We start from the raw sequence: 13,703 nt of genomic DNA, 5'->3' as shown, positions 1-13,703 counted from the left end.
TGGGAGGCAGGGAGGACAGCGGGAGCTAATGCCGATTAAGACCTCGCTCGTGATCTCGACTTTGTGATGAGCATCCCTGTTGACTGCCACTTGCATCAACAATTTAGGGAAATCAGCAAAAAATAAAATGTACATAATCATTTGTAATGGTGTCTGTGTATGGGCAGGGCTGTGTGACAAGGCAGTCCAGCAGGAGGGCAGAGAATAAGAACCCCGCTCCTGCAACAATTTGCCAAGTTCTCTTCACATTCCAGCCAGGGGGCACTATCTGCAAATAGTTTGTATGTTCTTCCCAGGTCTGTGTGGGTTTCCTCCAGGTACTCCAGTTTCATGCCACATCCCAAAAACATACAGATAAGTTAATTGACTTCCCTCCCTAGAGCCTAGACCAGTGATGGCTAACCTTGGCACTCCGGCTGTGGTGGAACTACAAGTCCCACGAGGCATTGCAATACTCTGACAGCTCCAAGCATAACTCAGGGTGGCAGAGGCATGATGGGACTTGTGGTTTTGTTACAGCTGGAGTGCCAAGGTTAGCCATCACTGGCCTAGACTATAGTGAATATATGACTATGGTAGGATTAGATTGTGAGCTCCTCTGAGGACAGTCAGTGAAATAACTATGTACTCTGTAAAGTGCTGCAGAAGATGTCAGTGCTATATAAATACATAATAATAATATGGTAGGACATTAGACTATGACTATGGTAGGATTAGACTGTGAGCTCCTCTGAGGACAGTCAGTGACATGACTATGTACTCTGTAATGTGCTGCAGAAGATGTCAGTGCTATATAAATACATAATAATAATATGGTAGGACATTAGACTATGATTATGGTAGGATTAGAGTGTGAGCTCCTCTGAGGACAATCGGTGACATGACTATGTACTCTGTAATGTGCTGCAGAAGATGTCAGTGCTATATAAATACATAATAATAATACGGTAGGACATTAGACTGAGTATAGTAGGATTAGAGTGTGAACTCCTCTGAGGACAGTCAGTGACATGACTATGTACTCTGTAATGTGCTGCAGAAGATGTCAGTGCTATATAAATGCATTATAATAATATGGTAGGACATTAGAATATGACTATGGTAGGATTAGAGTGTGAGCTCCTCTGAGGACAGTCAGTGACATGACTATGTACTCTGTAATGTGCTGCAGAAGATGTCAGTGCTATATAAATGCATAATAATAATATGGTAGGCCATTAGAATATGACTATGGTAAGATTAGACTGTGAGCTCCTCTGAGGACAGTCAGTGACATGACTATGTACTCTGTAATGTGCTGCAGGAGATGTCAGTGCTATATAAATACATAATAATAATATGGTAGGACATTAGACTATGACAGGATTAGAGTGTGAGCTCCTCTGAGGACAGTCAGTGACATGACTATGTACTCTGTAAAGTGCTGCAGAGGATGCCAGTGCTATATAAATACATAATAATAATATGGTAGGACATTAGAATATGACTATGGTAGGATTAGAGTGTGAGCTCCTCTGAGGACAGTCAGTGACATGACTATGTACTCTGTAATGTGCTGCAGAAGATGTCAGTGCTATATAAATACATAATAATAATATGGTAGGACATTAGAATATGACTATGGTAGGATTAGAGTGTGAGCTCCTCTGAGGACAGTCAGTGACATGACTATGTACTCTGTAATGTGCTGCAGAAGATGTCAGTGCTATATAAATACATAATAATAATATGGGAGGACATTAGACTATGACTATGGTAGGATTAGATTGTGAGCTCCTCTGAGGACAGTCAGTGACATGACTATGTACTCTGTACAGTGCTGCAGAAGATGTCAGTGCTATATAAATACATAATAATAATATGGGAGGACATTAGGCTATGACTATGGTAGGATTAGATTGTGAGCTCCTCTGAGGACAGTCAGTGGCATGACTATGTACTCTGTAATGTGCTGCAGAAGATGGCAGTGCTATATAAATACATAATAATAATATGGGAGGACATTAGACTATGACTATGGTAGGATTAGAGTGTGAGCTCCTCTGAGGACAGTCAGTGATATGACTATGTACTCTGTAAAGTGCTGCAGAAGATTGCAGTGCTATATAAATACATAATAATAATATGGTAGGACATTAGACTAGGACTATGGTAGGATTAGAGTGTGAGCTCCTCTGAGGACAGTCAGTGACATGACTATGTACTCTGTAATGTGCTGCAGAAGATGTCAGTGCTATATAAATACATAATAATGATATGGTAGGACATTAGACTATGACTATGGTAGGATTAGATTGTGAGCTCCTCTGAGGACAGTCAGTGACATGACTATGTATTTAATAAAGTGCTGCAGAAGATGTCATATCAGTAAATAGTAAAAAATAATATTAACATGCTTGCAGGCACATCAATGTAGGACGAGACTTTTCCCTGGCTTGCGCTGTTTGTAGAGCACGTCCAGCGGAAGGGATTGCTTGGGCCGATGTGATGAAAGACATTGCGACCCATTAGATTTTGCAACTTATCGTACAGCGCATGTGTGGCTTCTCTCAGTCATCTTCGCTGTAATTATTTGCAACCGCTCCGCTGGTGTTCCTAAAACAGCTTACGTTTAAATGGTTAATTCTTCCTTCTGGGGGGGAGGGGGGGGGGGGGGGGTTATTAGTTCCCTCCAGGGGGTTATTCGTTGCCCATTGGGGGAAATATTTCCCCAGAGGGGGAGGGGTTTAGTTATTAGTCACCCATTGGGGGGGGGGGGGGGTTATCAGTTGCTACCATGTAGGTTGCTACCAGGTTATTAGTTACCCATCAAGAGGGGGTTATCAGTTGCCCATTAGGGGGGGGGGGGGTATTATTTCCCTTGGTGGGGGGGTAGTAGATAGTTGCCCATCAAGGGCGGGTTATTAGTTGCCCGACAGAGGAGGGTTCTGTTTGAGAATAGGGTTAGGTTGGGTTGCATTTTCTGATAGCAATAGCATTAAAGGACTTCCGAAGCCAGTACATTTTACTCACCTGGGGCTTCCAGCCCATAGCAGCCGTAGCATCGCCACAGCTCCAGTCCTCCTCCGTGTCCCCGCTGGCCGCAAACCCACCAGTAGGTCGGGTCTCCTGCGCCTGCGCAGCATTTCTTCCCCTCACGTCCACGTCTTCTGGTGCGTACTGCGCACTAGTGATGGGAATTCCGGCTCTTCTCGGAGAATCGGCTCTTCTGAATCGGCTCCCATGAAAGAGCCGGCTCTTACGGCTCTGAATCGGCTCTTCATTAAATATCACTAGACACCACTCAGAATCGGAGTAAAAGCCCCGCCCCCGTCTCCATGACAACTCCAGACTGCTTCTCTGACTGGGGCAATCCCTCCTGCTACTGCTCCGCCCCATACACTCCTACAAGCTGCAAGAGGAGGACTACATCTCCCAGCATGCCTCAGCGCCCTTTATTACACAGCAAATGAGAGCTGTGTGGGGCGGCTGAGGCATCGGCTCTTTCAAAACTGAGAACCGGCTCTTGTCGTTCGCAGCAAAGAGCCGGCTCTTAGAGCCGGCTCGTTCGTGAACGACCCATCACTACTGTGCATAACTACTGTGCAGCTGCGGTGGGGCACAAGACGGCTGCTATGGGCTGGAAGAAGGTGAGTAAACTGCATTGGCCTCCGAAGTCCTTTAACCACTTCCCGACCGCCGTATGTACAATTGGCGGCCGGGAAGTGCACCCCGCAAGGACCGCCGTATAGACAAAATGCGGCGGTCCTTGTTTGGGCATGGGCGGAGCGATCGCGTCATCAGTGACGCGATCCTCCGCCGGGAGTCGGAAGCCCGGCATTTTGCCTCTGCTCGCCGGCCACTTAGCAGAGCCGGCGAGCGGAGGAATCCGTTACAATAGCCAATCAGGTAGTATAAGGCACTTTGTTAAGTAAACAAAGTGCCTTATACGTGCTTCCTCCTCGCCTCGTGGTCTCATTGTTGCAGAGACCACTAGCGAGGAGGAAGCACTTTGTAAGTACCAGCACACAGCCTTTTTTTTTTGCCTTACAGCCCCCTGATCACCCACCCCAGGCCTCATACCCCCTCTGATCACCCCAGCAGACCCCTGCCAGCACCCTTGCACCCCTGCAAAACCCCCACCCCCCCCCCCCACCTGCCACTAACTAGCGACGCTGCCCCTTAGTTTAGGTCCCTAACTGCCTCCTAGTCACCCCTGATCCCCCCCCCCCTACCTTTAGATCACCCCCAGACCCCATCCCAGACTACCCCCCTGTATACTGTATACATCTGTATACAGCTACCTTACCCCCTGATCCCCCTCTGATCACCTGTCTATCACCTGTCCATTACCCCTCAGCACCCCCACCCATCAGAGCAGACCCTAACTGCCCCGCGGGGGTAACCGATCACCTGCCCAGGCCCTCGATTGCCCTCATACCCCCCTTCTGATTACATCCCCTGCTCTTTGTTTACATCTGTCCTCCCCAGCGATCACTAACTGATCTTTGATCAGTAACCCCCTGTGTCTGCCTCTCATCAGATCAGGACTCAGTCTGCCCCGTGCGGGCTCCTGATCAACCCCCCACCCCCTCAAATCGCCCTCAGACCCCCCCCCCCCCCTAATCACCGTCCAAGTGCATTGTATTTGACTGTGCTGCACTTGTATTCGATTGTGCTGCGCTTGTATTCGATTGTGCTGCACTTGTATTTGATTGTCCCGTGATCTGCTTCGATTGTCCCGTGATTGTTTGATTGCCTGAGACCCCACTTCCCACCACACCCAACCCCCCCCTCCCCCCCCACCACACCCAATCCCACCCTCCCCCCCCCCCCCCCCCCACCACCTCCAACTACCACCTTCCGAGTGCATCAGATTTGCTTGTGCTGTGATTGGAGTCGATTGTGCTGTAATTGTATTTGATTGTCCCGTGATCGGCTTCGATTGCCCCGTGATTGTTTGATTGCCTGAGACCCCACTTCCCGCCACACCCAATCCCACCCTCCCCCCATCACCTTCCGAGTGCATCAGATTTGATTGGGCTGTGATTGGATTCGATTGTGCTGTAATTGTATTTGATTGTCCCGTGATCGGCTTTGATTTCCCCGTGATTGTTTGATTGCCTGAGACCCCACTTCCCGCCACACCCAATCCCACCCTCCCCCCATCACCTTCCGAGTGCATCAGATTTGATTGTGCTGTGATTGGAGTCGATTGTGCTGTAATTGTATTTGATTGTCCCGTGATTGTTTGATTGCCTCTGAGACCCCACTTCCCACCAACCCGAATACCTCTCAAATACTCCCTTTTTGCTAGGTAGGTGCTCTTTTTTTCTGGGTAGTCTCGGAGGAAAACCCCATAAATTTAGCAATCCAAAATGGCAAGAAGGGGGCTTTCCGATGACGAGGTATACAGGTACATGGACCAGTCGGATGAGTTCTTTTGGGAAGAATCATCCGTCGAATCTTCCGGGTCCGAATTTGAACCTGTAGAAAGCAGTGGTTCCCTGACTGAAAGTGATGACGAGGCTATGGTCCCGGCTAGAGCCAGGCGTACCAGACCCCAAGTCGTTAGACCGCAGGTGGCGCAGGATCCGCCTCAAGGGCAGCAGGGTGGTGCTAGCGCTGTTGATAGTCTTCTTGGTGAGGCAGGCACCAGCAGCGCAGCATCTCCTGGACTTGGTACCAGTACTTCTGTAGACCCTGGCGAAGTGGTGAGCGTCAGCATGGAAGTTGAAACTGGTACGGTGGCAAGTGCAGTAGTACCCCCGTCGCAGCCACCAAGAAGAAGACGGGCCCGTAGTACCCATAGACTCCCAGAGGTGCTGGCACAACCAGATTGGCAATCCCCTGATTCCGCCGCACCCGTAGTGCCCCCTTTCACCGCCCAGTCTGGAGTCCAGGTGGCGACAGCTCATCTAGGAACGGCCCTAGACTTTTTGCAGCTGTTCATCACCCAGGTTCTCTTGGACTTAATTGTGGTTGAGACCAACCGTAAAGCCACACAATTCACCACCGAGCACCCGGAGAGCATGTATGCCCAGCCTTTCGGGTGGAAACCAGTCCAAGTTTCCGACATTAAAATCTTTTTGGCCCTTATCCTTCACTTGGGACTAATGAAACAAAATGTATTGCGGGCGTATTGGTCTACGAACCCAGTACATCATGTTCCCTTGTACCCTGCTGCCATGTCCAGGACACGATTTGAGTCCATCCTGCGCTTCCTGCACTTCAACGACGACAAAACCTGTCATGAAAGGGGAGACCCTGCTTATGACCGGCTCCACAAAATTCGGCCCCTCATAGACCACCTGTCCTCAACATTTGCAGATGCTTATATCCCTGAACAGAACATCTGCGTAGACGAGTCCCTCTTACGCTTTACCGGGCGCCTTGGCATCAAACAGTACATCCCAAGCAAGCGCGCCCGGTATGGGGTGAAACTGTATAAGCTCTAGAGATGTCGCGAACCTCCGATTTTCGGTTCGCGAACCGGGTTCGCGAACTTCCGCGGAAGGTTCGGTTCGCGGAAAAGTTCGCGAACCGCAATAGACTTCAATGGGGAGGCGAACTTTGAAAAATAGAAAAAATTATGCTGGCCACAAAAGTGATGGAAAAGATGTTTCAAGGGGTCTAACACCTGGAGGGGGGCATGGCGGAGTGGGATACATGCCAAAAGTCCCGGTGAAAAATCTGGATGTGACGCAAAGCAGCGTTTTAAGGGCAGAAATCACATTGAATGCTAAATTGCAGGCCTAACGTGCTTTCAAACATCTTGCATGTGTATACATCAAACAGGGAGTGTAATTAGAGTACTGCTTCACACTGACACACCAAACTCACTGTGTAACGCACCGCAAACAGCTGTTTGTGTAGTGACGGCCATGCTGGACTACTGCGCAACATGGCGTGATTGCTCTTCCTCACTCAGTGATGTCAGGTAATGTGTGACTGCCTTATCAACTTTCCATGGCATTGTTAAAAAGCTTATGTTTTGTTTTTAAATTACATTTTCTACTTGCTGTGTACTTGTTCAGTACCGCTACAATGAGAATCCTATGGAGGCGGGCAAGTCTGGCATTGTGACCCCAGGTAATGGCCGGGGAATGAGGGTTTGAATCCAGTGTGGAGCCTGAGCAACGGCTACCACTACACATCCAAGGAGGGCAGCAGGCAGGCATGCACGCCCGCACGCCCCGAGGTAGTGACCAAAAATAACAATACAGGAGGAGGACTTTCGAGGCCCTGCTGTGTATTTGAAATGAATGTACTTTAAATCCTTTAACGAGAACCAGTTATGGCAGGAAATTAGTATATGGTTGGCAATCCAAAAGATCTCCTGTCACGAGAATCATATGGAGGGCAAGTCTGCCATTGTGACCGCGGGGAATGCAGGTTGGATTGCGGCCCGAAGTGGGAGCCTGCTGAGACCCATGCTGTAGCTGCCCTGACCGTGCTTTGCAGACCAGGCATCTGTGGTCAGATGGACCCTTGAGCCAGCGGAAGACAAACCAAGTCGAAAGCATTTGCCAAGAATGTTTTACGGAGGGCAAGTTTTTTTGCCCTTTTTTAAATTTTTTGAAAAAGATAGATGGTTGTATTTTTAAATTGTTTGAAAGTTTAGATGGTTGTATTTTTAAATTGTTTGAAAGTTTAGATGGTTGTATTTTTAAATTGTTTAAAAGTGTATCCATTCTTCCTCCCCCCAGCCACGAACAATACCATGGGAACGTGGAGCAGCAGAAGCCCCCTGTGACGGCTGCCACGGTTATTCTCCGCTGCTTGTCTTTTGAGGGGTACTTCTTTTCCTCAGGTGTTCTTGCCATAGCTGTTTGGGCCTTCTCTCCAGGTGCCTTCGTAAAGCACTTGTCCCTACGTGACAGTTGGCCTTTCCACGGCTCAATTTTTGCTGGCAGAGACAACAGATGGCTTTGCTCCGATCTGAGACACACACGTGAAAAAATTTCCAAACCGCTGAGCCCCCCTGGGGTGATGGCGCTACGGTGGCATCAGCAGCAGCTGACGTTGAAGGGCATGTGTGCTCCCTGGCCATAGCTGGCGATACATGGCGCCGGACACTGCCCCCAGCTGTTTCTGAGGACGAGCTACCTCTGCTTCTATCATGGAGTCGTCTCCTCCTACTCCTCTCTGACTCCTCCTCTGAACTGTCCCCCTGGTCATCTCCTCTACCGGGAACATATGTGGTATCCGTATAATCGTCATCATAATCCTCCTGGCTAGCTGCGCTTTCCTCAGACACCTCCTCAAGTGCACCAACTTCAGGTGGTCCACCATCATCCCCATCCACACACGTTACGTCCATACTATCGCCACCTAACTCAGACGTATGAGGTGGTGTACCTGCGCCTTCTTGTTGTTGTTGCAGTAGTGGCTGGGAATCAGTGATTTCACCACCACCACCAAATAACTCCTGCGAAGTGTCAAATGCAGCGGATGTGGTGCTTGTTGTAGCGCTGGTGGCTGCGGGAGATGAGGTGTTCTGTGTTAAATACTCAATCACCTCCTCACGATTTTGGGAAGTGATGGCACGTGCCTTCTTCTGAGCACTGTATTTTGGGGCAGGTCCGCATGAAATCACAGCAACACCACCTCGCACAGCCACAGACCTGCCGGTGCCTGGTGGCCTTCCTCTGGGTCTGCCTCTACCTCTTCCTCTACCTGGTTTGTCCATTTTGTCCATCTCGGGGGTATGCTAGCTATATGCAGTGAGGTGGGTTCTCACTCAACACAACAGGTAGTTAGATGCAGTGAGGTGGCCAGGTGGGTTCACACTCAACACAACAGGTAGTTAGATGCAGTGAGCTGGGTTCACTCAACAGTAAAGGTACTTAAGATGCAGTGAGGTGGGTTCTCACTCAACACAACAGGTAGTTAGATGCAGTGAGGTGGCCAGGTGGGTTCACACTCAACACAACAGGTAGTTAGATGCAGTGAGCTGGGTTCACTCAACACAAGGCCAGGTATATGCAGTGATGAGGTGGGTTAAGTAAACACAACAGGTACTGGGTAGTTAGATGCAGTGAGCTGGGTTCACTCAACAGTAAAGGTACTTAAGATGCAGTGAGGTGGGTTCTCACTCAACACAACAGGTAGTTAGATGCAGTGAGGTGGCCAGGTGGGTTCACACTCAACACAACAGGTAATTAGATGCAGTGAGCTGGGTTCACTCAACACAGGCTAGGTATATGCAGTGATGAGGTGGGTTAAGTAAACACAACAGGTACTGGGTAGTTAGATGCAGTGAGCTGGGTTCACTCAACACAAGGCCAGGTATATGCAGTGATGAGGTGGGTTAAGTAAACACAACAGGTACTGGGTAGTTAGATGCAGTGAGCTGGGTTCACTCAACAGTATACAGTAAAGGTACTTAAGATGCAGTGAGGTGGGTTCTCACTCAACACAACGCTAGGTATATGCAGTGATGAGGTGGGTTAAGTAAACACAACAGGTACTGGGTAGTTAGATGCAGTGAGCTGGGTTCACTCAACAGTAAAGGTACTTAAGATGCAGTGAGGTGGGTTCTCACTCAACACAACAGGTAGTTAGATGCAGTGAGGTGGCCAGGTGGGTTCACACTCAACACAACAGGTAATTAGATGCAGTGAGCTGGGTTCACTCAACACAGGCTAGGTATATGCAGTGATGAGGTGGGTTAAGTAAACACAACAGGTACTGGGTAGTTAGATGCAGTGAGCTGGGTTCACTCAACACAAGGCCAGGTATATGCAGTGATGAGGTGGGTTAAGTAAACACAACAGGTACTGGGTAGTTAGATGCAGTGAGCTGGGTTCACTCAACAGTATACAGTAAAGGTACTTAAGATGCAGTGAGGTGGGTTCTCACTCAACACAACGCTAGGTATATGCAGTGATGAGGTGGGTTAAGTAAACACAACAGGTACTGGGTAGTTAGATGCAGTGAGCTGGGTTCACTCAACAGTAAAGGTACTTAAGATGCAGTGAGGTGGGTTCTCACTCAACACAACAGGTAGTTAGATGCAGTGAGGTGGCCAGGTGGGTTCACACTCAACACAACAGGTAGTTAGATGCAGTGAGCTGGGTTCACTCAACACAAGGCCAGGTATATGCAGTGATGAGGTGGGTTAAGTAAACACAACAGGTACTGGGTAGTTAGATGCAGTGAGCTGGGTTCACTCAACAGTAAAGGTACTTAAGATGCAGTGAGGTGGGTTCTCACTCAACACAACAGGTAGTTAGATGCAGTGAGGTGGCCAGGTGGGTTCACACTCAACACAACAGGTAATTAGATGCAGTGAGCTGGGTTCACTCAACACAGGCTAGGTATATGCAGTGATGAGGTGGGTTAAGTAAACACAACAGGTACTGGGTAGTTAGATGCAGTGAGCTGGGTTCACTCAACACAAGGCCAGGTATATGCAGTGATGAGGTGGGTTAAGTAAACACAACAGGTACTGGGTAGTTAGATGCAGTGAGCTGGGTTCACTCAACAGTATACAGTAAAGGTACTTAAGATGCAGTGAGGTGGGTTCTCACTCAACACAACGCTAGGTATATGCAGTGATGAGGTGGGTTAAGTAAACACAACAGGTACTGGGGTATATGCAGTACTGGGTAGTACAATGTGCAGCTCCCTGTCACACACACAGGCAGTCAGTCACTGAATGTGCTGGGCTGCTGGCACTAGTGGCACACACACTATCAATTAGCAAGGCTGTGCATGCAACAAAAGTGTCAGAAAAAAAAATGTACAGGTTGAGCTCTGAAAAGAGCTGTTGCTGGGTGCTTTAAAAGCAATATTAATCAGTCAGGAACAAGCAAAGCAGCCTAGAACCTAACTAATCTGTCCCTAAGAGAAAAAGTCTGCAGCAGCTGTCCCTTTCCTCTCTCTAGCAGGCACACGAGTGACTGTAATGGCCGCCGGAGGCTGCCTTATATAAGGGGGGGTGGGGCTCCAGGGCTTACTGTAGCCTGAATGGCTACAATGTGCCTGCTGACTGTGATGCAGAGGGTCAAAGTTGACCCTCATAGTGCATTATGGGGCGAATCGAACTTCCGGAAAAGTTCGCCTGGCGCAGGCGAACGCGAACCCCCAATGTTCGCCTGGAACCGTTCGCCGGCGAACCGTTCGGTACACCTCTAATAAGCTCTGTGAAAGGGCCACAGGCTATACATGTCGTTTTAGGGTCTATGAGGGAAAAGACTCAAAATTGGAGCCGGTCGGATGCCCTGACTACTTGGGGAGCAGTGGAAAGGTTGTGTGGGACTTGGTGTCACCCTTGTTCCAGAAGGGGCACCATCTTTTTGTGGACAATTATTACACAAGTGTGGCCCTCTTTCAGCACTTAAAGTTAGAAGGAATCCGATGCTGTGGCATTGCGCGGCCTAGTCGCCAGGGCTTCCCCCAACGGCTCGTTACCACCAGACTTCAACGGGGGCAGAGGGCCGCCTTGCGTACTGAAGACCTGCTCGCGGTGAAATGGAGGGACAAGAGGGACGTTTACTTTCTGTCCACCATTCACACAGACACGACAGTCCAAATTCAACGGGCAACTAAGGTCATTGAAAAGCCTCTTGTCGTCCACGAATATAATGTCAACATGGGAGGGGTGGACTTCAATGACCAGAGGTTAGCGCCCTATTTAATTACCCGGAAAACAAGACGCTGGTATAAGAAAGTGTCTTTTTATCTGATTCAATTGGCAGTTTACAACAGCTTTGTTCTCTACAGTAAGGCTGGGAGAACTGGATCTTTCCTCCAATTTCAGGAACAGATCATTCTGGACATCCTGTATCCAGGAGGTGCCAGGCCCCCCCCCCCCCCAGATGCAACTAGCCGACTGCATGGAAGGCATTACGCCTATCAGATTCCGTGTGCCCCAGGTCAACGCATCCGAAGAAAACGTTGTCGTGTCTGCAGCAGGACTGGAAGAAGGAATGACACCAGTTTTTATTGTCCCCGCTGTCCTGACCAGCCTGGCCTATGCATAGGGGAGTGCTTTGAGAGGTACCACGAGCAGGTACACTATTAGAACCTAGGGAACTCCAGACATAGGAGTAGGCACACACTCAGTGGTCTTTCGCACAATGTCCCAGGTGGAGGAGAGGTGAGCTTGAAAACCAAAAAAACGGGTAAGCATAAAAGTGGGAAGAAGGATCGGTTTCCATGCTTGATATTGCTGATCTGTCCTGGGTTGGCGATATAAGACGGCATGTTTGAATTTCCCTTGAGTGTGGACACCCCCGGTTTATATGTGATTTGGGCCTATGATGATGCTTTAATGCCACACAGAGTCATCTCTATTGGTAGGCATATTGCTGTATCCTACAGGCATAATGCTGTATACTAAAGTTCTGAGGCCCAGTCACATAAGTTGGTGGCTCACCCTGAGTGCAGGGTGGCACGGGGTGTCTCTCTCCTGAGGTTATCACTGCCATTGATGTGGAGGAAGATCTGCCATTGATGTGGAGCAAGGTATGTTTGCCGTTCATTTTTCCTTTCAGCCCAGAGTGCATTACTTGTATACCCAATATAAGGAGTATAGCAGAAACTCCTAATACTGGCCATACATGTAATGATTGCAGAGACCCTAAAATGCCAGGACAGACTCCACAAATGACCCCATTTTGGAAAGAGGACACCCTAAAGTATTATGTGAGGTGCACGGTGAGTTCATAAAAGATTTTAGTTTTTGTCACAAGTTAGCAGAATTTTTTTTTTATTTTTTTTTTAACAAAGTGTCATTTTCCGTTTACTTGTGACAAAAAATAAAATTTTCAATGACCTCACCATTACCCTCATGGAATACCTTGTTGTGTATTCTTTCCAAAATGGGGTCATTTGTGGGGTTTGTTAACTGTCCTGGCAAGTGGGCGGGGTGCTAAATTGTGAGCACCCCTGTAAAGCCTAAAGGTACTCATTGGACTCTGGGCCACTTAGAGCAGTTAGGGTGCAAAAAAGTGCCACACATGTGGTATCGCCGTACTCGGGAGAAGTAGTACAATGTGTTTTGGGGTGTATTTTTACACATACCCATGCTGGGTGGGAGAAATACCTCTGTAAATGACAATCTTTTGATTTTTTTACACACAATTGTCCATTTACAGAGTTATTTCTCCCACCCAGCATGGGTATGTGTAAAAATACACCCCAAAACACATTGTACTACTTCTCCCAAGTACGGCGATACCACATGTGTGGCACTTTTTTGCACCCTAACTGCGCTAAAGGGCCCAAAGTCCAATGAGCACCTTTAGGATTTCACAGGTCATTTTGCGGAATTTGATTTCCAGACTCCTCCTCACGGCTTAGGGCCCCTAAAATGCCAGGGCAGTATAGGAACCCCACAAATGACCCCATTTTAGAAAGAAGACACCCCAAGGTATTCCGTTAGGAGTATGGTGAGTTCATAGAAGATTTTATTTTTTGTCACAAGTTAGTGGAAAATGACACTTTGTGAAAAAAACAATAAAAATCAATTTTCCGCTAACTTTTGACAAAAAATAAAATCTTCTATGAACTCGCTATGCTACTAACGGAATACCTTGGGGTGTCTTCTTTCTAAAATGGGGTCATTTGTGGGGTTCCTATACTGCCCTGGCATTTTAGGGGCCCTAAACCGTGAGGAGTAGTCTGGAAATCAAATTCCGCAAAATGACCTGTGAAATCCTAAAGGTACTCATTGGACTTTGGGCCCCTTAGCGTACTTGGGGTGTAAAAAAGTG

Source organism: Hyperolius riggenbachi, chromosome 2 (genome assembly GCF_040937935.1).
Source record: "Hyperolius riggenbachi isolate aHypRig1 chromosome 2, aHypRig1.pri, whole genome shotgun sequence".
NCBI lineage: Eukaryota > Metazoa > Chordata > Amphibia > Anura > Hyperoliidae > Hyperolius > Hyperolius riggenbachi.
This window is presented reverse-complemented; position numbering follows the sequence as displayed.